The 27,470-nt window shown below is 43.2% G+C and overlaps 1 protein-coding gene across 5 annotated transcripts in view; it reads right to left on the bottom strand.

Annotated features, from left to right (window-relative positions):
• The window catches only part of znf469 (zinc finger protein 469), a 162,604-nt gene that overhangs the window by 118,112 nt on the left and 17,022 nt on the right, over positions 1 to 27,470 (bottom strand). For 3 of the 5 annotated variants that reach the window (XM_018765036.2, XM_018765034.2, XM_018765039.2), the window contains exon 3: positions 11,322 to 11,372. The exons of the other annotated variants lie outside the window; for them this stretch is intronic. The gene's annotated coding sequence lies outside the window, so the exon portion shown is untranslated. The remainder of the gene's footprint in view (positions 1 to 11,321; positions 11,373 to 27,470) is intronic. 5 annotated transcript variants of the gene reach the window in all.

The following is a 27,470-nucleotide window of genomic DNA, read 5'->3' as shown; positions in this document are numbered from 1 at the left end:
GAACAGCGAACCTATGCAGTTGGGACATGGGCATCTGACCACAGCAGAGCGACAACGGAGGGTCCAAGAACAACTCTGCCTCTACTGCGGTAATCCTGGCCACCACCTACTGCAGTGCCCTGTGCGTCCGGAAACCAAGGTGAGTGGGATTTTACATTGTAACAGGCTCACTGTGCCCATTATCTTGTCCTGGGGCACTGGGAAGGTGGAGGCTCAGGCTTTAGTCGACTCAGGAGCAGCGGGGTGTTTTACGGACTTTAATTTCGCCAGGGCACACAACATCCCTATACTTGAGCGCAAAGCCTGCCTCAAGGTCAGTGCCCTTGACGGACAGCCATCGGGGAAGGGGTTTGTGGACACCCAAACTATATCTGTATCCGCTTGTGTGGGGGTCTGTCACCAGGAGTCATTACAGTTTTACCTGATCTCCACGCCTGATATTCCCATGATTCTTGGTTTCCCCTGGCTTTCACGTCATGATCCAGTTTTCAGATGGAGCTCCAGAGAACTGACCTCCTGGGGACCTCAGTATGAGGGCACCTGTCTGCGGCTTCCTTGTCGCGCCACCTCAATAGAGGGTTCAGAGTCAGCCCCGCAGGTCACAATCCCCTCGCAATATCTGGACCTTACCAAAGTATTCAGCAAGGTTCAAGCCACTGGATTACCACCCCATCGACTATGGGACTGTGCGATTGACCTCCTCCCAGGTACTATTCCACCCCGCAGTCACATATATCCACTTTCCCATCCCGAATATCAAGCCCTCCAACAATATTTCAGAAGCACTAGCCACGGGGATAATCTGTCCGTCTACCTCCCCCACGGCAGCTGGGTTCTTTTTTATTGAAAAGAAAGATGGGGGTCTGCACCCATGTATCGATTATCGGGGCCTAAACCGTATTACGATTAAATACCCACATCCATTATCCTTGATCACCGCTGCTTTAGAACTAGTCAAACATGCACAATGGTTCACAAAGTTAGACCTTCGGAGTGCTTACAACCTCATCCGCACGAATGGAAGACAGCTTTTAGCACCACTCTGGGGCATTATGAGTAGAGGGTCACGCCTTTTGGCCTTGCTCATGCCCCCAGCGTCTTCCAGGCCTTTGTCAACCATGTACTCGGCGACCTGATCAATAATGGGGTATTGGTGTACTTGGACGATATCCTGATCTATTCCTCTGCTTTTGACCAGCACATTCACCTGGTGAGGCAGGTGCTGCCGCGTTTGCTTTTCTATCGGCTGTATGTGAAGCTAGAAAAATGTGAATTCCACCAGAACAGGTGTCTTTTTTAGGTTTCGTGCTCACCCGCAACGGGATCACCATGGACCCCGGTAAGGTGAGAACATTCAGAACTGGCCTTGACCCACAACTACAAAAGCGCTACAGCAGTTTCTTGGGTTTGCAAGTTTTTACCTTAGGTTTATCAGGAACTTCAGCTCCCTGGCGGCCCCTTTGACAGCTCTGACCTCCAACAAGGCATCCCGTTTCCCCTGGCCCGAAGAAGCTCAACAAGCTTTCGACACGCTCAAGCAAACATTCGCCTCCGTCCTGACTCTCCGCCAGCCAGACCCTGAGCTCCCTTTGTGGTGGAGGTGGATGCCTCTGAAACGGGGGTTGGGGAGGTCCTGTCCCAGTGCTAAGGTAACCCCGTCAAACTGTACCCATGTGCTTATTTTTCTAGGAAACTCTCCATTGCGGAGAGGAACTATGATATAGGCAACTGTGAACTGTTAGCAGTGAAGCTGGCCCTAGAAGAATGGAGACACTGGTTAGAAGGTTCCCAACACCTTTTCGTGATTCTGACCGACCATAAAAACTTGGGAGTACCTGCAAACGGCAAAACACCTCAACTCCCGGCAAGCCAGGTGGGCACTTTTTTCTCCCGCTTTAATTTTACAGTGTCCAATCGGCTTGGATCCAAGAACACCAAAGATGATGCCCTGTCGTGCCTTTATTAGGAAAAGCCTAAGCAGACTGACCCAGACTTCATCCTCCTTCGCTCCTGCTTCGTTGGTCCCATTCAATGGGACTTCTCCCAAGACCTCGCCCAAGCTCAGTCTTCAGAACCGGAACCATCCGGTAAAACTGAGGGAAAACAGTATGTTCCTTCGGGTGACCCTACTCTAGTGGGCTCATGATCACCCCGCTTCAGGCCACCCAGGGTTTGGAAAAACTCAGGCCATGCTGCAGACGAAATTCTGGTGGCCTTCGCTGAAAGAGGGTGTTCAGGATTACGTCAAGGCATGCCAAACCTGCACCCAGTCCAAGCCCGAAAACCAAAGACCAGCTGGACTCCTGGAACCCTTGCCTGTGCCCAACCGCCCATGGTCCCACATCGTCTTGGACTTCTTGGTGGACTTGCCTGCCTCCGAAGGTAAGACCACAATAATTACAGTGATAGACCGCTTCTCTAAGGGTTGCAGGTTGGTGCCCCTTCCCAAGCTCCCCACGGCGTTAGATACAGCTGAATTACTATTCCATCATGTCTTTCGTTTTTATAGCTTGCCCGAAGATTTTGTTTCAGACCGGGGACCCCAGTTCACATCCAGAGTCTGGAAGGCGTTCTGGAAAAAATTGGGGGTCTCAGTGAGCGTGATGTCTGGACATCACTCCCAAGCTAACGGGCAAGTAGAAAGGCTCCAGCAAGACATCGGGCACTTTCTAAGAAGCTATTGTTTTGAGAAACCCCATCAGGAGGTCAGGTATCTCCTCTGGGCAGAGTATGCACACAACGCTCTCACCCATACCTCCACCGGATGCTCACCCTTTCAGTGTATTCTAGGGTAGCAGGCTCCGCTGTTCCCATGGCAACCTGGATCCAGTGATGTTCCTGCAATGGATGCTTAGTACTGCACCAGCAAGGAGGTATGGTTGGCAGTACGAGACCATCTCTTACGAAAACAAGCTCAGGTGCCAGGGCAGCAAGTTTGGTTATCCACCCAGGGTCTCCAAGGGCCCTACATGTCAAAAAAGCTAAGCCCCAGATACATTGGTCCGTTTAAGGTACTCTGTCAGGTCACCCCTGTTACTTATCGCCTGCAATTGCCACAGCATCTGAGGGTCCACCCAGCCTTCCATGTTTCCTTTCTTAAGCCTTTTGTGGTCTCTTTGCAGCAGCCGGTGCCGACGACACCAGCTCCCATTCCTCTACAGGACGGGGGCACGCCAGCATACACAGTGCGGGCACTCTTGGACTCCCGATGCCGCAAGGGGACTCTGCGGCACCTGGTGGACTGGGAGGGCTATGGCCCAGAGGAACATAGCTGGGTGGCAGCCCAGGATGTTCTAGACCTAATGGATCTAGATCTAATATCTACTTTTCACAGAGACCACCCAGATCAGCCCACTCCCAGACCCTGGGGCCGTCCCCCGGTCCACCGCCGAGCATCTAGAGCACCTGGGGGAGGTACTGCCACGCCCACTCCGCCAAAACACCGAAGCGCACCTGATGCCACTCTTGGACAAACGCATAAAAGGCTGAGAAAGGCAAGGAGCTAGTGCGGAACCTTGTTCGGCCTACTGACTAGCGACCCCTGACACAGCCTATTGCGCCGTCCTTTCTTTGCCCTGTTTCCTGTACCCTCTCCTAGTCCCTTTGTGCTCATTTTGGATAACCGACCTATCGCCTGTTTCCGACCTCTGGTTTTTGGATTCCCCTTTTGCTGACGTTCGCCCCTTGGAAAACTTTGCCTGCCCTCTGACTACGACTTTGGATTTCCAAAATAAAAGCCCTGTGTACTCCACACTTGAGTCCGACTACTTCCTTCCGGAACCCCGACATGGCAACAACGTCAATGCTTTTATAAAGCTATAAGTATGCCTACTGCAACATGATTCTTAAGTAAACTTAGTTTGTTTCTTTCCATTTCATGCACCGATGTTCATCCCATGAGTAGGTGCATAAAACTCAGGATAGACTAATCCTAATCACCTTCCTAAATTTTTTTTAAGAAAGGTGCACAAACATTTACATACAATACAGGAGTGGCAGCTGTGTAAAGGCTTATCTGGGCATGATCATAAAATTGCGGTGGAAAGGACATTTACACCATACATGAGCTTGAGAGATCATGGGCAAAGTGAGTCCGGAAAAGGTGAGTTTTCAGACCCTTCTTGAATGTAAACAGAGTTTCAGCAGTTCTGAGTGAAAGGGGAAGGTCATTCCGCCACAACGGAGCCAGAACTGAGAACCCCCGCGCTTTACCTTTCGTGCGCGGGACCACCGAGCGAACAGAAGTAGACAAGCAAAGTGGTCTGATTGGGGTGTAGCAGTTGATCAAGTCTTGTAAACAGATGGGAGCAGTTCTATTGATGCATTTGTAGGCAATAACCAGGGTCATGAATTTGATCTGGGCAGCTATAGGAAGCCAGTGCACAGAAATGAATAGGGGAGATACATGGGAACGCTTCGGCAAGTCAAACACAACTTGTGCAGCAGCATTCTGTATCAGCTGCGGAGGTTTGATGGCAGTAGCGGGAAGGCCACACAAGAGAGAGTTGCAGTAGTCCAGACGGGATGTCACCATGGCCTGGACAAGTAGCTGGGCAGAGTCAGTTGTGAGGTAAGGACGGATCCTGCGAATGTATTTGCTGGTCCGGGTTGTGGCTTCGATGTGCTGAGAGAAACATAGACTTGAGTCAATCATCACTCCTAGACTCAGTCAAGGAGGTGGGCAAAATTAGTGACTTGTCCAGCTTGATCGATAGATCGTGACAGGAGGACAGGCCAGCTGGGAGGTGAAGAATCTCTGTTTTGGAGAGGCTGAGTTGGAGCTGATGATCAGACATCCAAGCAGAGATGCCTGACAGGCAGGTAGCAATGCGTGCAGAAATTTCTGATGCTCCAGGTGGAAAGGAGAGGAAGAGCTGGGTATCATCAGCATAGCAGTGGTATTTGAATCCATGGAAGGCTATAGCCAGGCCAAAAGAGGAGGTGTAGATCGAGAAGAGAAGAGGACCCAGTACCGAGCCCTGCGTGACACCAGTTGAGAGAGGCATAGGAGAAGAACAGGAGCTCGACCAGACCACTTGATAAGAACTGTCAGATAGGTAGGACTCAAACCATTTTAGTGCCGTTTCTTTGATCCCAAGCTGACTAAGAGGGCTTTTGTGACGAGGAAAATGATATTTTTAAATTTACCTATTTCCAGTGGGAAAATGGGCAAATTTGTACTTTTCATTCACATAAAGTCAGGAAAAAACAACATATGAAACAAAATTAACATGTATTTATATTAAAGTTATACAAAAATGACCACAAAAGATTTAGAAGTGACTAGTTTTTCGAGACTCATGATTATACTGTAAATCACTTCCACGAATAAGCCCTCAAATATAGTCTCCCATCATGTTCTCATTATATGCTCCTTGGTAGTGGCATTCAAAGTCCAGCATATCCTGGTGGAAGCGCTCGCCTTGCTCCATTGAATACCCCCCCAGGTTCTCTTTGAATTCATCAAGATTAGCATCAAGGATATGGACTTTGAGGGACATCCTGCAGCCCAGTTTGCCGTAGTTCTTCACCAGAGTCTCTCCTTTCCAAAGCAACTTACCTATCTATACAGCCAGGCAGTTTTTCAAAGTGGTTTAGGGAAAATACCTTGACTAGCGATACTATAGAAGATGGGAATTGAACCTGAGTCCTTCAGGTCCACAGGTGGCTACTTCATAATTTGCTACTCTTAACAGCTGACACAATTTGCTGTCTTTTCCAAAACAGCCATGGACACAGGCAGCGGCCATAGGCAAGTTAAGTATTCCTAAAGTACAGGGGAGTCTGTTCACAACATTTGATTTTTGAATGGGCACAGTTGCAACACTCCAAAGTACCTACACAGGAAATATACAAGTGTACCTTCTGTTACAAACTGGACTGACACACAAATTGAGTTACAAAGAGACTTTGGTAATAGTTGCATTTTAAACTGAGATACAAGTATTCTCAAGTTGTTTATCCATCCACAAGTGCTACAAAATCAAACAGTTTGCCATGAGGCTCAAGAAATATAGCTGGACTTGATAGCTTAACTATTAATATTGCATATATATTATATAAATGCTGAACCTGTTTTTGAAACATCCATGGAGCTCCTACAGCTTAAGAACTTGGTTTGAAACTATACAAGAGATGGAAAGTTGTTTGATTAACAAGCAATCATGCCGTTTGCCTCGATATTGTGTCTGGTCTCTGAACATCTGTTCTAGAAGTTTAGATAATTCCGATAAGATGAGCCAGAAAAGAGATGGTGAATAACGGGTCTCATCTGCCAGATCTTACACTCCTTTATTGGAGCTTCACACACTGTACATTGTGGGTGTAAAGGTGCCTTTGGCCGTCCTATCCATTGGTAGTATAATGATTTGGACCAAACAGTTACACCAGCACAAAAAATTTCCATGCAGAATGAGTTTTTCCTCAGACCTGCACACACACAGCCAATTAATGTACAAGCCATAGAATCTCTGTTGTATTTACATTAGAAAGTGAGTGTGGCTGCTGCACAGTATGAGAAGCAGTGAGTACTTTAGTTTGCACGTTGTTTACGACATCAGTGTAATGCTGGATCTCTTTTGGTGGTCTTTTATTTATTAAAATGAAATTCTGATGGTTTGAGCTATTTGCCAAAGTGATGAAAGCATGTCAAACTCTCTCTGAACATTTACATAACGTTGAATGAGACACACTTAGGCAGCAATTACATAAATCCTATACTAGATACCGTCAATGGCAGAAACTAACAGGGCATATTTAAGGAAAGTTATTACTCCTATTAACCATCTTCTTTCTCAATCAACTCTGATGATAAGATCCTAAATTCATATTGGTGGATTTTTACTGAACTTTGAATAATGTAATTATATTTAATTGATAACCTGGCACACTCATTCAGTAAGTTCACCTACAGCAAATAGTCTAGACAGTCAGTAATAATTCTCTGAGCATGAGCAATCCCAATAAGTCAAAATGCTGATATTGAAATTCTGATCTTTTTTTAGCGTTTCCAATCTGCCTTTTGAACACAGTACACACTCCAGGTTTCCACTGTGGTCCCCCATGTGAAATTTTAATAAATACAGCTTAAACTCCAGCAGCGGTTATTCCATGTTTTGTCTGTTAAATAGGAATGCGAGTTTCCCCCATGTCTGCACGGAAAATCAGCCCTCACTTTAGAGGGTCTCCCTCAACTTTGCTGTTTGCTTTAGAGAGATAAACCACTAAGATCTGCCTCAAAAACCAAGAACTGGGCTTTCTCCACTATAGACATTACTAGTGCTGCACTCTCTACAGTTGATATTTCAGATATTGACCTTAAAATTGTGTTTTTCTGCTGAAAACTGCTGAATACTGAAGTGTGTTCTCTTTGTTACAGACCTTGCTAATCTTGGCTCTCGCTACTGAATACAATACTGGAGAAGGTTAAACTACATACCTTTCTCAACACTGAACTTTCAAGTACAGATCATGCTTGTCTGTGCTCTCTAAACTATTGTTTTCCAGTCAGGTCTTCATTGTAGGCTCAGTTGTGCCTTCCATTTAGACCACAGGCTACTAGGTAGTGCTGCACCTAACTACCATGACCATGCTGCAGTTGTACAATACAGATCTCTCACACACACACACACACACACACACACACACACACACACACACACACACACACACATTTTCAGAACCGCTTGTCCCATACGGGGTCACGGGGAACCAGAGCCTACCCGGCAACACAGGGCGTAAGGCCGGAGGGGGAGGGGACACACCCAGGACAGGACACCAGTCCATCGCAAGGCACCCCAAGCGGGACTTGAACCCCAGACCCACCGGACAGCAGGACCGTGGTCCAACCCACTGCGCCACCACACCCCACCAATATAGATCATTTTCCTCAATTAAACTGTATGGTAATGTAAGTTAACATCAAGAAAGGTACTGACATAGCAGACTCAGTGCATGCAGAGTTGTTTTAGGAGTGGATTTTTTTCACCCAGAACAACCTCCTGTCAAGCTTTCTCCAGTCTGAAAATGTATGTTAGTTCTGAGAAACAAGAGTTACGCTGAGAAATGTCTCTTTGTTTTTTCAATATTGCAGGTTTTAAAAGACAACACTTTTTGAAGTGAACAAAACTCTACTGTCTGTTTCGTTTGATATACAGCAGATGCTGTAGCTAAACATAGCTTAAGCAAAATTTTCTTCAGCTCAAAAAACAATAATTACATTGAATGAAAGAAGTGCCTGAGCTCCGTTCTCTTTTGACTCCATCAAATTCTGTTCATTTCCTCAATGTTGCTGTAGTTGCCATTTCATTTTGGTACAAAACGCTTGTATTTCCTCTAGGACCTGGCAGCTGGCATCTTCAATCAATCCTGAAAGGTACAACTTACTTCACGTGCATTATTTTGAAGAACACATTAAGCACTTAGTTCTAAATTAACATCTTTCTGCAATTAGTATATTTACAACGTTTTTACTGGTGCACTGCTTCTTGAGCTTCCTAATATTTTATGTTACTCTTATTTTTTCATCCATGCTCACAAACTGCTTCTCCCATATAGTTTTCCATGGCGACGTCCCAGAATGAAGCCTTCCCACACTGCAGCATGGCAGTAACTGTGTCCATACACTCAGCTCTGTACAGAACTGGAGATTCTTCTGCTGCATGGAGTTTTGTTAGATTTCCATGCTTCTTCCTGTATGAACTCATGACAGGGACAGGGATGTTTAACACATGTAACTGCTAAAAAAGGTGTGTTATGCCACCGTAATTTGTACAAGAAGTAATATTATTGTTGTAATATAACTAGATGTATTACAACAAATTTGCTGTTAAATTTCAATACCCAAACCAGTTACAAGTAACTAGTACCCAAACAGTATCTCCTTTGAAAGCAAGCTCACCCATCCTCTGCAATGTGAATCTCAGTGTGATCCTAAAGCCTGATGCTATTTTACATTATTTCTCCTCTTAAGACTGAGCCCTAAAAACACATGAAAAAAATCACAACTAATAACTGTAGAAACTGCTAACCCAATAAAAAAGTAATAAAATTTTATTTTAAAAACTTTTAGTTTAAATACTCGTGTGAAAATAAGGTCTTTGAGAGAAAAATGTAAACAGATTTATTATTCCTCAAAGGTCAGTGTAAGCCAATGACTGTATATGACCCAAATAAATAGTCTTAATTTTAGTTAAAGCACAACACTGTGCCTTATGTTGACGTTTGGCATGCAGCCTCCAACAATGAATAATACAACTAAGAATAGCTTTATAGCAGCCACCAAGAAGCTTACTTTGATTCTGTGTAATCTGCCAAGTAAAATGATTAATGAGAGAGTTTACAAGAGGCGGAGGCAAAAACATGGAAGGGATTGGCAGCAGCAAGTTGTTGCAGATGGTTTAGCAGGTAACAAACTGACACTTTAACTTGATGGTTGCAGATTAAGGTCTTTGTTATGTAAATTCAACTGGCATCAGTTGTAAAACATCAGTCCTGACCTGTGCTGTGAAATACACAGGTGTACAGCTGTAAAGCATGTAGAATTGTGTGTTGTGTAAAAGCAGCAAAGGTGCACGTTAAGCAAGCAGATGATGCAACGGAAAAAAGAGGCAGGAAAGGTGCGTCAACAATCACAAACATGTTGCAACTTGGCTCCAATTTTTTCTGAGACCTTCTACCTACACATATGAAGCTTGGCTTTGAACTCACAGCTTTTTAATCCCAGAAGGTTCAAATGAATATTTACTGCCCAGGAGATAAATCACACAGAGTACCGCTTGTATAAAAATAGAGAATTTACAGACGATAGAGCATTCCCTAGCTAGCACAAAGTTCTGTGATATGTATTACTTTCAGCTTAAAACTCATCTTTCCAAAAATGTATTTAACTATCTCTTCAACAACTGATCGCCATCAGTCGTACAGTTTGCCTTGAAAACCATATTATGTCTGCTTGATTTTCCTAAGGTGATCTGTCACTCATACAATGTGAAATTCAAAAGATTAGATCACTGGCATTGGCAACATCTATAGAGCTCAAGACAAAAAGTTGACATGGCTGGTTCAGATAGAGCCAAAATTAGTCATGGTGGAAAAATATATAGAAGCATATATAGTGAAGCCCTCACACTTCAGGTAAGAATGGAAGCAAAGGGTAGTTGCCCTCCATGTATCAAGGAAGTGTTAACAGAAGACAGAGGACAAAGCAAAGCACAGTGTATCAGTGTAAGACAGCCCAGCCAGGAAAGGTTTGATGGCGTGCAGACGAAAGACGTCATGCCATGGAACAAGCATCCACTGAGGCCAAGACTGGAGGAGGTTGACAGAGAACTCATCTCCATTCTTCCTTCCACACTGAAGTACTCCTTGTATCTGTTGCCAGGCTGCTACCGTAAATATACCAACCCTGGATATGTTCATCTTAATTTTTGGTGGCTGCAGACTACCTTGTGGCCACACTGACCCATCATTCATTGAGTCAATTAATAATTTCATCTTCTTGCATCCTCCACCTCCTCCAAAAAAATCTCAATTTTGATCTGACCTTTGGCCCAAAGCACAGGTGTCTTGAAAGAGAAAGGTCTGATACATAGTCCATTGACCATTGTTTAGGACATGGAAGACAGAAATGTGTGCACTAAGAGGATCATCCATACTTTATCAGTTGATGTGGGTAAAAATTCAAGACAGCAGCATCTTTCCACACAGAATGGTGTCATTTGCAATCTATATTTTCCCACTTCCTGCTAACTCATTTGCATCAAGGTGTCAGAAAAGCATGGCCCATCAGGAAATGAAAAGCTCTATAGGGCTCCTCTTGTAAACCCCACAAACCCACACAATCACAGTAAAGAGGGCTCCACAGTCAGGAGACATTCAACCATTTTCAGTTTCAGTAATCTCAGTACGTCAGACTCACTGCAGTAAATTATAATACAATTATGAATTTTAAATACCCTGTAAAATACAGTCTTCACTAAATTAATTGCTTTGCAAGAAAATAAGGGGCAATTACAGATGATGAGCACTCTTTGTCATGTTATTCACTGTGCATAAATATTTTTACAGTTGGGATCACTTAAACTGTGCACTGATTTAATTTTCTGAAATAGTTTTTTTTTTTTTTTTGCCTGGACCTAAAAATTATGAAGTTATTCAGTGTACTGGCTGCTTTACAATAATTTACACAGTATGATTTTCATTATATAAATGTCTATGACTTGTGCTTTTACTTTGAATCTTTTCCAATTTAATTAATATTCCTTCTCCTAAGGGAGCAGTTAAGCTGGGTATTAAGATGCACAAGAAATTCTTAGACTTACAGTACGTGTTTTGATTTTGCAAGCTCCTACATACTCTCTAGCAGCAGAAACCTGAAAATAAAAGAAAATAAAAGAAAAAGTGGATTAAACATTTATATTTCTATTTATTTTTGATGATAGAGCAGATATTTTATCTATTTTATATCATGTAATAACCATGAAAAAATACGTTTAACTGGAGTTTTTCTGCCATTATACACAAGTACCACATGTTAGAAACATGTCCCTTTCGAATTGTCAAAGATAATATTTTGAATTGATTTATTTTTATTTAATGTTCTTTTTTGTATCATCTCAAAGGGGGGTGTGGTGGCGCAGTGGGTTGGACCGGGTCCTGCTCTGCAGTGGGTCTGGGGTTCGAGTCCTGCTGGGGGTGCCTTGCGGCAGACTGGCGTCCCGTCCTGGGTGTGTCCCCTCCCCCTCCGGCCTTACGCCCTGTGTTGCCGGGTAGGCTCTGGTTCCCCGCAACCCCGTATGGGACTAGCAGTTCCGAAAATGTGTGTGTGTGTGTGTGTGTGTGTGTGTGTGTGTGTGTGTGTGTCATCTCAAATTTTTGTGCAGACCAAAAATGTCCTGCATTTCTATGCACCGCCAGTAGATGGCAGTAAAACGCACTCAGGACAGAAGAACAGGGAGCCTGGTGTTCCTCACTGTCAGAACGGAATGTGAGAAACATTTCTGGGTTTGTGGAGAACATGTTTCAAAATGAGTCTTTTAAATTTATTTAAGAATTGTTCAAGTATTCTAATAAGTATTGTCTATTGTATTATTATAGTATTACAATATTACAGTCAATATTAAGTATTGTGTTCATTGCTTAAATATTAACGTAGGACAAAGTTAAAAGAGATTAACTAGAAGTTATTACAATTTACATTTTTTTTTTATTTACAATTTATTATTGCAGTTATAAATGACAATACAAAACAATGGTGAGTTTTGACTGCAAATGAAGAGAATCAGCAAATAATGTAGGAAGAAACCAGATTTAAGTGTCAAGTAAATGGTGGCAGAAGGGAAGCAACATTCTATCCATATCAAATAATGTTCCAGAACTGGCTGTTTGCTGTATGTGAGCTTTGGAAATCACTCTCCCACAGGCCAGATGTTTTAATGTCAGTGGGAGTACTACTGATGACATAAGTTTTATGTGCAGGACACATTTTTGAAAGAACATAATGTTCATTTTGTATTACCGTTATATTTCTAACAATTTTAAAGAACACTGGAGAGACAGATAAGAAAGGCTTCTTGCCTTGTAAGAGTATATTGTAAATATATAACTTTGAACAGGATCGTATCAAACTAGCTAAACTCCTAAGTTTTAATTTCAGTCATTGTCAGCAGTTAGTAACTTATCCTGATTGATTGAAGGTAATTATATGACTAGCGAGACTCAGTTATTATCTACCTAACTCACTCAGGCCTGGCAAGCAGAAATTTCACAGGAAGTTGATTGAATTAGAAAAAAACAATGCCTAAAATAGTCCCCACCAGATCACAGCCAGGGTACATTAATGGGTCTATACCACAGGGTTTTAGGATCATACCAGGTGCTTTCAGAAGGACACTGGATGACACTGGGACCATAGAACTCAGAGCTTACATTTCAGACAAGAAGGAGGTGGGAACCCCCCCTTCCACTTACAGGACACACATGCAGTTGATAAGAAAAATGAAACCCCTTTTCAATCACAGGTAATGAAAACCACACACACACACACACATTATCAGAACCGCTTGTCCCTTACAGGGTCACGGGGAACCGGAGCCTACCCGGCAACACAGGGCGTAAGGCCGGAGGGGGAAGGGGACACACCCAGGACGGGACGCCAGTCCGTCGCAAGGTACCCCAAGCGGGACTTGAACCCCAGACCCACTGGACAGCAGGACTGCGGTCCAACCCACTGCGCCACCGCACCCCCTAATGAAAACCACGTCTGTGGAAAATTAAATACTCCAACCTTTAATGTACTCCCACTTTTAACTGTCAGCACCCGTTTCCAAATTCCTGCCTTAATGTATAAATCTGCATCCAGTTCATCAGGGACTGGGGAAAAAAAACTGAAAAATTTGGCACCCATTTAAAAAGGCATTTGCCTTATTATGTGGACCTGGATGTGAGGGAGAACTTGTGCTTGATATTAAAGCATAGGCAGCACAGTGTGTTACTGATGACAGCGGCAGAACAGCAGAGATGCAGTTTGAGTCCAGCATCAGAGTTAAACCCACAGAATCCATATGCCTCCTCTTCAAGGAATTGACTGACACCCTGGAATATAACTCTGCTCCACTGAAAATGAGGTAACAGTACATTTTATTAAGACTCACGGGAATGTCTATTTTCATAAATGAAGCCCATCAACCTCACTTTGTACTGCTATGCATTTCCACACACAGCTGTGCTGGCCATGAGCACTTAGACTAAACGCGTCTATAAATCTAGGCAGGATGTAGCAAAAATCAGTTTTTCTTCCCTCCCCACAACAGAAAACACTTATTTCCATTACAAATGACCAAATACAAAATTAATCTTTCTTATTTTTACAATACAGGGCAACATATTTGGTCATTAAACTGTAGAAGTAATGAACTGTAGCAAACAGCTACAGTGTGCCAGTGGAAAAGAGGAGATACCATTCTGAGGAATGGGACCGAGAACTGGACTGAGTTTAAGTTGCTGGAACAGGACATTCGATTGGACCAGGGCTGTGATTTTAAGTCAACAGTCTTGTTTTTGTTGCAGAACTCTTGGAAAGGGTAGCTCAATCACACATGGGACCCCAGGTCTTGCCTCAGCTACCCCCCACTTTTCCCTACAGCAACTCACTTCAATAATGCAGTCCAGCACATAAATCACACCACACCTCTGTGAGCCATTGCCCCTGGGTAACAGCACACACAATATGAGGACATATGAACCACGCTCCATAACCAGAGCAAGGCAATGGTAATGTCATGCAGGAACAGCAGCAGTGAGAAATACGTAGGTTTGAGGAAAACCCTTTCCTGGAGACTTTTGTAGTGGTTTATAACTGACAGTAAGATTCTGATCCCTGATATTAGTCACAGAGGATAAGTTTCTGCTCCAGCTTCATGCTTACTGTGCTACTAATACATTCTGACTTCACTTCTAGTCTGTGTGGCAAATATTTCACCGTCAAGGTGCTTTTGTTGCTCCAGAAAAACTTCCCAAACTTATGCCACAGTGAACTTCTGCTCTAAGTAATGGCAGTTCAGCAGAATGTTGACAGCACACATAATCTAAATAAATAAAAAGTAATATGATACATATGGAGAAGCATTAGTCATAATGTTTTCTTTTTTGAGCAAGGCAAAATGTCAGTATATATTTAGCTGTAGCCAGTTACTGCTTTCTTTCTGATCATAATGGCATGACATGAACGCTACACCAGTAATTGAAGGTCAGAAGCTTCAGTTGCTGTAAAAGTCCAAAAAGCAGAATAAAAACAAAAGAGAACATGTGAGGATAATACTTTATTAATCCCTGCAGGGAAATTCAAACACAGCAGCTCAACATGACATGACATAAAGTCAAAGTTAAAGTCAACTTTATTGTCATTCCCACAATATGTTTAGGACATACATAGGAGTGAAATAGCATTTCTCCTGGACCACAGTGTGAATATAGAGGACAACATATACTATTACTACTACAAAAATTGACAAAACAAGCTACAAAACTAAAAATATCCCAGGATAAAGTGCAACAATATGTTAAGTTCAATAAACAGACATCTAAACAGATTTTATACTGGATAGTGCAAAAAAGTAAGGTCTTTTGTGCAGTAATTGTTTGTGGAAATGAGCAGTAGTGTAACAGATCTGACACATTGGGCAAAACCAAAATAGCTGTTTTTTAAACTTTCAATTGTCATATTCCTATCTCACTGTGAAAACGCTACCAGTAAATTCTAATTTGGATCGTCCTTTTTGTGGACAGTAGATGGACAGATGGAATTGCCATCAAGTCAAGGTCGACAAATAACAACGAAACACATGGTTTCTGAGAGAAAGGAGGAACAAAAATAGTTTGCCAGTCCCTTCCTTCATGCATGTGCATGGGGTGCAAATATGTGGAGAAACATGCAAACTCCACACATGCTGAGCTGGACTCCAACCTCAGAACCAGTGATTAGCCCAGGAGCTGTACAGTACTAGCTATACCCACGGTGCCACCATGTCCTTCACCAATAAAACTCTCTATCCCCAATCTGACATTTGATGTGAAATGAGTTAGAATTCTTAATTGCTTAACTTACAAAAATACCAACACACAAGTTTAGTCAATAACCCTCAACATTTTTTTAGATTTAGCAGAGGTTATGCGGATTTAAAAAACATCCCCCCCAACAAATGTTTAGAGAAAAGTTCATCCTACAAAGCTAGGCTGTGTTTACTGCCAGTGGACAAAAGCATACAACTGTGACTGCAGTGAGGTGCCGACAGAATGCCTTCTGCATTTCAGGGACTGAGACAAGGCATGTGCTCAGATTATTCCTATAGTAAGTCACAGCTGCCAAGTACATAAAGTCTACAGAAAGTGAAATAAGCAGTCTGAGCATAGTTAGGTTAACACCTCCATATTAATAGCTTTGAGCCACTACTCTTCTCCAAATACCAATAGGAATGAAATGTAGTATCTGATACTTACATATCATCTATTCGTTTGGAGAACTTCTGACTTACTAAAAAGGAAGAGATTTGTTTTCTCTTTTTATTTAAATTGTCAGTTTTCCAAACCACAGAAACAGATTTGCTTTCAACAACTTCAGGGGATGGCTTTTTGATGCTGAAGTGTTTAGCACAATAAAAAACCTGTTGCTAACCTCCACATCTCAAAGTGTTAAAGATACTTGCCAGGACATGTAACTTACCTGGGGGTCTTGAAAAAACATATCTCAATGTGGGAAACTATTGTAGAGAACCAATGAGGTCCTCATCGCAATTTTCATTAAATGCAGTTTTATGGTATCTGAAAATGTAATAATTTTTCAGTAAGTAGCCTAACGATCAACTAATCAGTGAACTCTTAAAGACAAAGATGCAACATCAAAAACCCCTTTCAGGTAACCTAATGGTTAGAGTTATTACCTTGCCCTCGAAGGACTTGAGTTTGAATGTCCATTTCTACTGTTGTCCCCTTGAGCAAGGTACCTCAATGGTAAAAATTGCCAAGCTGAATAAATAATTATAAGTATCTTAGTACAGAAATTTAACATTGTAACTCATTTTGGAGAAAAGCATGACATAAATGAATAAGCAGTATTAACCAGTATTAACTTACACAGATAAATACATCACATTTACACCACTAAATACAACTTCTTCACAGATAAAACTCAAGGGTAACAAAGGGGGGGAAGGAAAAGAGGCCACAAAGAAAAAGATAGATAGATAGATAAATAGATAGATAGATAGATAGATATTAACTAAAATTAAATAAATGCATGGTTTAAGTAGCTAATGACTGCATCTAGTCAAAGTTGAGAGAATAAGCAATATAATGCCACCAGCTCATAGCATTCATAGCTTCATGCAAGTTGTTTGCCTAGCAGCTTGGCTGTTGGAAATGTGTGAGGATTGCAGCCAAAATGATGGGTCAGGCATTTACATCTAAACCAATTTTATTAAGGGAATGTGTTTTTTGTTTGTTTGTTTGGTGCAGAGTACAGTAAAAATAGCATCAGTCAAAACCAAGAGTACTTCTTTGCTTGAGTGCGATAATCTGGGCATGAAATAGAGGGCATGGAGGAACAGTTGGTTGGGCCACAGTGAGTGAGCCATTCACATGCCTCTCTTTGAGATGACAGAAGGAACAGAGAGGCTGAAAAACTTCAGTATAATTACAATCATATGATCCAAGGTTGACATTATTCCAGCTGGCTTAATGTGGACACTGGATCAGAAACTGTAATTGTTTGCAATTGTGTGTTCTGTTTTCCCATCTTTACATTAAATCCTTTGCCATATCTTGGACTATATATAAGCTGACTGTTCAATCCAAAGGTGCTGTTGAGAACTCTCCATCTTTCTAATTTAAACTGAATACTGGCTTTTTTGTTCTTGTATGGAGCAAGTGTTTGCGATTGGCCTTAATTGTTTCAAGTACTTGTGATTGGCTCTGGTGAGAGTGTCTCTTTCCAAGCACAGTATACTCAGAGCAATGGACTAGAATAAGCTGTTTGCCTGAGGGTGAGGAGTGGAAGCAAAGGACACTCAAAGACCAACATTATCACAAAGAATCAAACAGCGAAGAGCAGAACTTGACTAAGCATATAAAGAGCTCTTCAGACATGTTGTTTATCCTCCTGTGTCCTGAATATTAACATACAAAAAGAAAAGTGCAGGATACTGTCACATTGGATTGTGTTTCCACCTCTACACTGAAACAACTGTCCCCACTGTGCTCGTGACCTGCTCCTCGCTCCTGATTCCTCATCCCTTCAATCTCGATTTCAGATCAGTATTACGGACAATGTTTGCACAATCGGTTTTGACCTTTGTCTGGTTCTTAAACCAGCATTTTGGAATCATCTCACACAACAAACTTCTAATAAAAATCCCACTTGCATTCTGACAGATACCTCACAAGAATCATGAGATCTACACTAAGTTTCAAATGTTATCATTAGTCACAAGAAGCAGAGGGGTGCAGTTGTATAGTTGTTTCAGCTGGTGCCTGCTGTGTGGTGGGTCTAGAGTTCGAGCCCTGCTTGGGGTGCCTTGCAACGGACTGGCATCGCGTCCTGGGTATGTCCTCTCCCCCTTTGGCCTCACACCCTGTGTTGTTGGGTAATGCTTATAATGAGCGCTTTTTGACGATGGATGGATAGTCGCAACAACAATAATCTGTCATTGCAAACATTTTTACTGTAAAACCAAAGCATTCACATATGCTAGTCTGAAAATATTGTATTTCACTAGATAAGGTTAAACTCAAACAGCAGCCCTGATTGTGAAACAGTTCTATATGGAAAGTATAATGGGATCATGAATAGAAAGTATCCAGAACTGTAAAGTTGCATCATTTTTGGATCTGAAAATCAGAAATCTTTTCAGAAAATTTAAGTCTTTAAGATGGAATTTTCATAAAATACTTAAAACCAATGTTAAAATGTTTCTTTACTGACTAGGAGATCACCCTTAAAAGACTAATAGCCATAACGTATTTTGTTATTCTATAACACGATGGGTTCTCAATTTACAAATATATTTGGGACCAGAGGTCTGTTTGTAACTTCATTTGTTCATAAATCCAACAACTAAGTCACAATCAATAACAGCTTAATAACACAGACTCTAACCCTAACCCTCAATTATTCACAAGCTAGGATCTATTAAAATCTCAGATAAAACTATAAACGAAGTTCTAATCTGCTTTAAGAGTTTGTCATTTCATTTTTGTCAACTCCTTGTTCAGTGCAGAGCTGTTGTGTTCAGTAGCCTATCCTAAAAGCACAGAGCAAAGAACTCAGGATGGGAAACCAGTCTTATCACAGGACTTTTACTATTTTTTTATTGACATGAAATAACCTTTGCAACATTTGCTAGTATTTGGCTGCATTCAGTTTGCTTTATTATGTATAAAATTAGTTGTCACGTCCGTCGCAGCCAGCACATTGGTGACACCTGCCATTTCCTAATGGAAACGAGTATAAAGAGGGACGCAGAGGAAGCCTGGATGCGGAACCTTGTTCTGCCACCCTTGTTTCCTCTCCAGTAGTGTTACAGTGAACTTTTCCCCGATATCGACCTTTGCCTTTGCATTTCCTGACCACACTCTTTGTCTAGCCCTCTGCATTACGTTTGCTGATCGCTTGACCTACGCCTGTCCCACGACTTTGTTTTTTGGATTACGTTTGGCTCTATTAAATACCTTTTCAAGAAACTCTGCACTTGAGTCCGTCCTCGTTGAAGCGAAACCATGACAGACGGCACCCGCGGCCCCCGCTGAACATATCCCCCTCCCGCACCACCAGAAGCAGCTGGTCCCGCTACGCTGATTGTTATTCCAGAGTGGTATGATGGCAACCCCGACCAGTGTCAAGACTTCTTGATGCAATGTGAGTTGGTTTTCGAAAGCTCTCCTCGCATGTATCAGACTGACGAAGCGAAGATTGCCTTCATATTGTTATTGCTGGTTGGTCCGGCCCCGTCTTGGGCTGCAGCAGGCGTGTCACCGTACACGTTAGAAAACCACCTATGCCGCTTTTCGAGAAAAGTATGATGCAATCTTTGACCACCCTCACGCGGAGTGCGCTGCGGGTAACCATCTCATGCGCCTCAGCCAGGGGAATAGGACTGTTGAGTTCAGACCCCTCGCAGCCAAGAGCAGGTGGAACTCCACTACCCTCCTCATCTGTTTTTGCAAAGAGCTGAACCCCCGGATACAAGATGAGCTCACCTACAGGGGTGAGGATTGGGACTTCGACCGGTTTATGGAGACCGCCATCACCATAGACAACCTTGGCAGGACTCGACAGTGTGTCCAGGTCTGAGAAAGAACCCGAGCCCATGCAGGTGATGCCAAGTCGACTCGGACCTGAGGAACGGAGAAGGCGCATGGCGGGGAACCTGTGCCTCTATTGCGGGTCCCTGGAGCATCTCCATGCCGCCTGCACAGTTCAACCACCCCAAGGGAACTCCAAGGACACAAAGGTGAGTCCTGGGGAGCACCGGGGACAAGTGGGATTGCCTGGGAGGGACATTGTGTACAGGCAAGTGCCCTAATCGATTCAGGAGCAGCGGGCTGTTTCATGGACTGCGGCTTTGCCAGAGCACACAGTGTCCCCCTTAAGACATGTGAGGTCACCCTGAGAGTGAAAGCACTTGACAGTCACTCCTTGGGGTTCGGGGTAGTGGACACTCAAACTATCCCTCTCCTACTTCAAACCGGGGTCTGTCACCACAAGAAACTGACCTTCTTTTTGATCCAAGCTCCAGACACCCCGATTATTCTAGGTTACCCATGGTTGACATGCCACGATCCAGTCTTCAGATGAAGTACCAATGAACTGGTCTCATGGGGAGAATCCTGTCGCTCATCTTGCCTCACGCTTCCTTGCCGGGCTACTTCAGTGGAAGGGGTAGAGGGTCTTCCCCAGCCGAAGATACCCCCTGACTACGAGGACCTACAAGAGGTCTTCAGTAACACCTGCGCAGCTGAACTACCTCCGCACCGGCCCTGAGACTGCGCTATCAACCTCTTGCCAGGTACCACACCACCTCGGGGTCGGGTATATCCCCTGTCGTTACCTGAACAACAGGCTATGCAAGAGTACATCAAGGAGGCCCTCGCGTCAGGCCTTATCCGGCCTTCTACTTCTCCTGCGGCAGCTGGGTTTTTCTTTATCAGTAAGAAGGACAGGGGACTAAGGCCGTGCATTGACTATCGGGGGTTAAATGCTATGACGGTCAAATATCCACATCCGTTGCAGTTGATTACTTCTGCCTTGAAAGGCATTCACGGTTCAACCTGGTTCATGAAATTAGACCTACGCAGCGCATATAACCTGATCTGGATCCGTGAGGGAGATGAATGGAAGACGGCCTTCTCCACTACACTAGGCCATTATGAGTACCGGGTCATGCCATTTGGCCTAGTCAATGCTCCCTCAGTTTTCCAGGCATTTCTGAACCATGTGTTGGGGGACTTCATTAACCACTGTGTTATCGTCTATCTAGACAATATCCTGATTTACTCCCGGACCCGAGAGCAACATATCCAGCAGGTACGGTCAGTCCTCCGGCGACTCTTACAGCACCGTCTGTATGTCAAGGGAGAAAAATGTGAATTCCACCAACGCCAGATCTCATTCGTGGGTTACATCCTGAGCCGGGAAGGAGTCTCCATGGACCCCAGGAAGGTCAGAGCGGTGACATCTTGGCCCCGACCCACCACGGTAAGGGCGCTCCAACACTTCCTTTGCTTCGCCAACTTTTATCGTCGGTTTATCAGAAATTTCAGCACTGTGGCCGCTCCCCTTACTGCACTAACCTCCAGCAAGGAATGGCGACTCCTTCGGGGGGAAGAAGCACAGAGGGCCTTCCAAAAACTAGAGACCTGGTTCACCTCTGATCCAGTGCTCAAACAGCCTGACCCTTCTTTGCCATTCGTGGTGGAGGTTGATGCCTCCTCCGTAGGAGTGGGAGCTGTCTTGTCCCAGAGGCAAGGAGATCCGCCGAAGCTATACCACTGTGCTTTCTTTTCCAGAAAGATGGCCCCTGCCGAATGTAATTATGACATTGGAAATAGGGAACTCCTTGCTATTAAACTCGCGCTAGAAGAGTGGCGCCATTGGTTGGAAGGCGCTGTCCAACCCTTTTTAGTCCTTACCGATCACAGAAACCTTGAATACCTTGAAACAGCTAAGAGGTTAAATTCCCGCAAGGCCTGTTGGGCACTGTTCTTTATCAGATTCAACTTTACTGTGTCCTATCGGCCAGGTTCCAAAAATATGAAAGCCAACGCCTTATCCTGGATTCACGACCCAGAACCGACACCCACCAACCCAGAGGGGATCTTACCCAAGGGATGTGTGGTGGGTCTGGTCCAATGGCAACTTCTCCAAGACCTACAAGAAGCCCAGGCTAGCGAGCCTGAACCTCCTGGGAAACCTGCAGGACGAGTTTATGTGCCCAGTTCCTTCCGCACGGCAGTGATGAAATGGGCACGAGGCCCCGGAGGCAGGGCATCCCAGCATCCGGTGCACCCCTTCTCTGTTACAGGGACGATTCTGGTGGCCTTCAGTGTCCGATGATTTCTGGGACTTCGTCCAGGCCTGCGCTACCTGCACTCAGACCCGAACCCTGCCCGAGAAGGCAGCAGGTCTTCTGGAACCCCTGCTTACACCGAGCAGACCCTGGACCCATGTTGTCCTGGACTTCCTAGTTGACCTGCCGGCCTCCGAGGGTAAGACAGTGATACTCTCTGTTATAGATCGCTTCTCCAAAGCCCACAGACTGGTGCCTCTCCCAAAGTTGCCCACTGTTTTTGAGGTCGCTGAGATCTTCTTCAAGCAAGTCTTTAAACTGTACGGCCTTCCCGAAGATATTGTTTCAGATCGGGGTCCCCAGCTCACTTCCCAAGTATGGAAGGCCTTTTGGAGGCAGCTCAGAGTAACAGTTAGCCTTACCTCTGTGTACCACGCACAGGCCAACGGCCAAGTCGAACTCCTGCACCAGGATATAGCGAGGTATCTCCGAGCCTACTGTTCCCAGCGGCCGCACCAATGGGCTCGTTACCTGGCGTGGGCAAAATATGCCCACAACTCCGGGCAGCATACGTCCACCGGTATCTCGCCCTTCCAATGTGTTTTAGGTTACCAGCCTGTTCTGTTCCCTAGAGAAACTCCACAGAGTCCTGTCCCGGCCGTGGAAACTTGGCACAGTAAGAGCGCCCGAGTGTGGAGGACGGTCCGCACCCACCTGCTCCGCAGTACGGAACGATATAAACGTCAAGTGGACCGACACCGGCGTACCATTTCCTTTGTACCAGGGCAAAGAGTATGGCTCTCCACCCGAGATTTTAACCTGAAGACACTGTCAAAGAAACTCTGGCCTCGTTAGAGAGGCCCCTTCAAAATAGCACGCTGAGTAACACCAGTTACTTACCGCCTTCAGCTGCCTCCTGACCTCCAAGTACACCCCACGTTCCATGTCTCCCTCCCGAAACCGGTAGGAGTGTCCCTACACCAGCTGCCGGGAAACACCACACAAGCCCCTCCGTTGCCTCTAGATGGTGACCGAACCTACAAGGTCCAGGCCCTACTGGACTCTCGCCAATGGCGGGGTCGGTTGCAATATCTGGTAGATTGGAAGGGGTACGGCCCGGAGGAACACTCGCGGGTGGCCGCTTCGGATGTTCTTGACCCTGATCTAATCACTGTCTTTCAAAGGGACTATCCAGAGCATCTGGCTCCTCACCCCTGGGGGCCCCCTCCTTCAAAGCCCAGGGCGTCCGGGGCCGCCCGTCGGGGGGGGGGGGGGGGGTACTGTCACGTCCGTCGCAGCCAGTACATTGGTGACACCTGCCATTTCCTAATGGAAACGAGTATAAAGAGGGACGCAGAGGAAGCCTGGATGCGGAACCTCGTTTTGCCACCCTTGTTTCCTCTCCAGTAGCGTTACAGTGAACCTTTCCCGATATCGACCTTTACCTTTGTATTTCCTGACCATGCTCTTTGTCTAGCCCTCTGTACTACGTTTGCTGATCGCCTGATCTACGCCTGTCCCACGACTTTGTTTTTTGGATTACGTTTGGCTCTATTAAACACCTTTTCAAGAAACTCTGCACTTGAGTCTGTCCTCATTAAAGCAAAACCATGACATTAGTGAAGGAAATCCAAAAACATGTAGTTCAGTTAACTGGATGCTTTAAAGTGAACACGTGTTGCTACCCTGTGAAGGAGTCGTGTTTTGTCGAGGATGTATCACCCACTCTTGTCTTCCTCCCAGTGATTCTGGGATAAACTGTTGAATCCTTAGACCCTGAAGCAGCACAAGCCATTCAAAAAAGTGAGAAAGTGATTTTCAACTTCAAACCACATTAAAATGATAAAAATACGTTGCCTCCCCAAATTTCTATTTAATTTCAGTTCTGGCTGATTTATACAATAAATTTGTGCACTGTTTGCCACTGAAAAAAACACAACTAAAAATAACTAATTACATGGGAAAATGTATATTTGAAAATTCATAAATTCAACAATTGTGACACGAGGACCCAGTGTATATATACATATATATATATATATAGGCTTAATATTGTATGATCATAATCTAGAGTCAAAAGTAGCAATTTAAAAGAAGTGTTCCTGACAATACACCTAAGCAACAAGAAATAGTGCTACCATGAACACAGCCCATAAAACAAAAAACAGGTAACATGTAATATAGACTGTGCTCCAAGAACCACATCTTCAAATGTCATTGTGGTAACTGCAAGGTATAAAGTTTTTCTGGTTTGGGAGTGCCTGGGCAGTTCAGCATCTGGTGTGTGAAGATGAGTCTCTAGGATCCACTCAGGGATCCACACTGATCTGAGTAACCTTTTATCAGGTGGGGTGAGAGTGGAGAAAGGATCATTATCCTGAAGGGGCAGTTATAAGGTTCAGAGAAAGTAAAGGCTACAGAGGATGTTGAGCTTTACAACTCTCCCATGGTGTGGGTAACAGTGACAGAACATATAGTAACTTCTCTGTAACCAATGACAAATTAACAGGGTTAAAAGTCTGATCTGAGCTACATCTGAAACCAACTAATGCAAGAGGAGGGAATGAATGTAGTTACCAAAGCTAAAAACACAGCTGAGTTAAAGCATACTAAAAAAGCAGGAACTTAACATGTATTATGTCAAATTCTGGAAAACATCACACTAACCAAAAATATGCAACACTGAAAAACAAGGATGTATTAGTATTACTCCAAATATTAAAAATCTACCCAGTTGCTGTAAAAATGTGAAGAACAGAAAGACTTAAATGCATCTATCTATGCTCCTGTGAATTTGACCTGCCCCCTTGTGTTGGTTCAAGATATTGCTGGTTTTCAACACGTCTGGAAAAGGCGGTAGACAGAAGAAATGATTTACACAGATGGACTCACACAGGAATACACACAAATTACACACATGCGGGATACAAAAACTCATAACTATTTAGAGACTTAACATTGCATTGTTTAAAATGATCAGTACTTATAAATCTCATTAAAGAATGATATAAAATTAAAGCAATTCAATAATTTTAAATGCATTCTGAAATGAGACTACAAAAATAGAAAGACTCAGATTGTACATAATTAAGTACAGTTTGTATATCCTGATGATTCTAAAGCACAAACAAACCCCCTGTGTGTGTTTAATACACTGCTCATTTATTGGCCTAAAGCAGTATTTTTCTGCTTTAGCAGCCTGAATTTCATGATTGCTTGCTAGGACCTTAGGAGCTGGATCATGGTAGGTCAGCCTTGATATGCGATATCATATTCATATACAAGGTCACCAAATTAAGGTAAAAGTAACCATAATCCAAAGAAGACACATGTAGAGGTCAAAGCTGGGTTAAAATAGGGGAGATGTTAACTCCTCCACAGAAACATCTTGCATTGAATACCTTTCTGGAAGTACACTATCAAAAAAGGACAGCAAAAAGTGCCAGTAACAGCATGTCTGAGTGAAAAGTACTACTGGTGCAATCAACAAAATCATGAGTTTTATTAATATCAAAAATCCAGAGGGACTGACACATCAAAGAGTCACAATTACAAATAATATAGCAAAAACTATGACAAATCACACGTTATAAAAATTATACACCATTTTTACACAGCTGTAGCTCTTCAGTGTGATAGTTGACTTTTCCTGTCCTCTTGTCACTGATAAGTACTGTCCACACATACCATGTCACACTGTGCATGAAAAGCCTCAAAGCCCACAGCAAGAAAAACATACAAACAATATTCTCAGTTCTGATCTTGCTTCAGAGAGTATTATGAATCAATCACAACTTATTATTTCAGTGTCAAAATGAAAGGAAACACAAATAAAATATATATTCTTCTGGCATGTTTCACAGCCACATGAAAGGGAGGTATACAACATATGTGCACATTTTGCATTGTTTAAACAAATGTTGCTTCATATTATAAATCAAAATTTAACTGAAAACAGAGGTACTAAGAACACAAGCAATGTAAAGTAACTGTCACTGTGTGTTTACTATAATTTGAGCATGGCTGAGGTCTGCAACCAACTACTTGCAGCACAGAAAAGCATATTTTTGGATATCTAAAATGGAAAATGCAGCTTAATTTACATAATTACTCTAAGCAATCCTACCACAAATAAGGAAACAAAACATGTAAAAAACATGGAATTAGCATAAAATATGTGCGGTAATATTGTTTATAAATAACTTATCCTCAGTAAATTTGCCTTGAAGATGGTTGTTGAAATTTTGGCTGAACAACCTAAACATTCTCTAATTTAACCTTGTTTTGACATTTTTAGGGACTAAATGCCAAAATGCTCATTTTCCATAAGCATAGCACATTTGACATGTAAAGCTGTAAAGCAGCAATGAAAGCAGGCACCTCAGTATCACATTTAAAATATATTTCACGCTATAATCATCATTGTAATTATAATTCGAGGTAGCACCAATAAATCAACTCTCAAAAATAAACTGAAAGTAAATAAATTGAAAGTCAAATAGGAACATGCACATTGAAAATATCCCCACAGGGAAGCCTGAAATTGTAATAACAAAGTTAACCTCGAAATGCTATTTCAGAGCATAAAACGTTTTATAGATTAGCTAATTACACCACATGCATTGCTGCATTTTTAGATATGGTTTTTATCATAACTGGCAGAAAAACTGTTTCACTGTTTGCCAGAGTGAAGGGGTAGGAAAATAATGAAAAAGAGGAAAGACATAGTCAAATAATGATTAATGTGGAGGAGACAGTGAAAAAGAAAAAAATTAGAGACTGGACAAGATCCATCAAGCACATTAATTGCCAAACAAGAATATTGGCTTACCAGGAACTGATGGAATCCACCTGCACAAGCTCATCTTCATAAACTAACCAACAGTTTATACCGGCAACCACAGCAAGAAAGTGGAAGTGTTACTGTTAAGCCCTGATAGTCTCTGGGTGGTCCAGACTTTACACAGATGTACGCACAGATACAGAGAAACAGATAAGCACAACTATGCTTATAAGATTTCACAGTCATTTCACAGGATTTAAAATTTTCCTCCTAGAAACTCCTAATTCGATAATTAAGGTCATCCCAGTGTTCCCTGTCTAACTTCAAATACTTGAGACAGTATATTTTTGTCTGCATGGCACAGCCCACAAGAGAGTCACAGCTAGCTTACCATCTGAACTGCTTCATGTTGTCCGTGAATGGGGCTGGTAAGCCCTGGAGTTCTACAGCTCAATCAATGGATACCAGCAGTTTGAAATAACTAGAGCTGTGGGGGTGTGGAGTGTATACCAAGACAGCAACTCAGTGAATGTGACATTGGAATTCACAGAGATATGAGGCCCCTGGAATATGCTAATTTAACCACTCCAGAACAATAATTATATGACTTCTGTATGACTGTTTGTCAT

This window comes from Scleropages formosus, chromosome 7 (assembly GCF_900964775.1).
Source record: "Scleropages formosus chromosome 7, fSclFor1.1, whole genome shotgun sequence".
Lineage (NCBI taxonomy): Eukaryota > Metazoa > Chordata > Actinopteri > Osteoglossiformes > Osteoglossidae > Scleropages > Scleropages formosus.
This window is presented reverse-complemented; position numbering and strand designations above follow the sequence as displayed.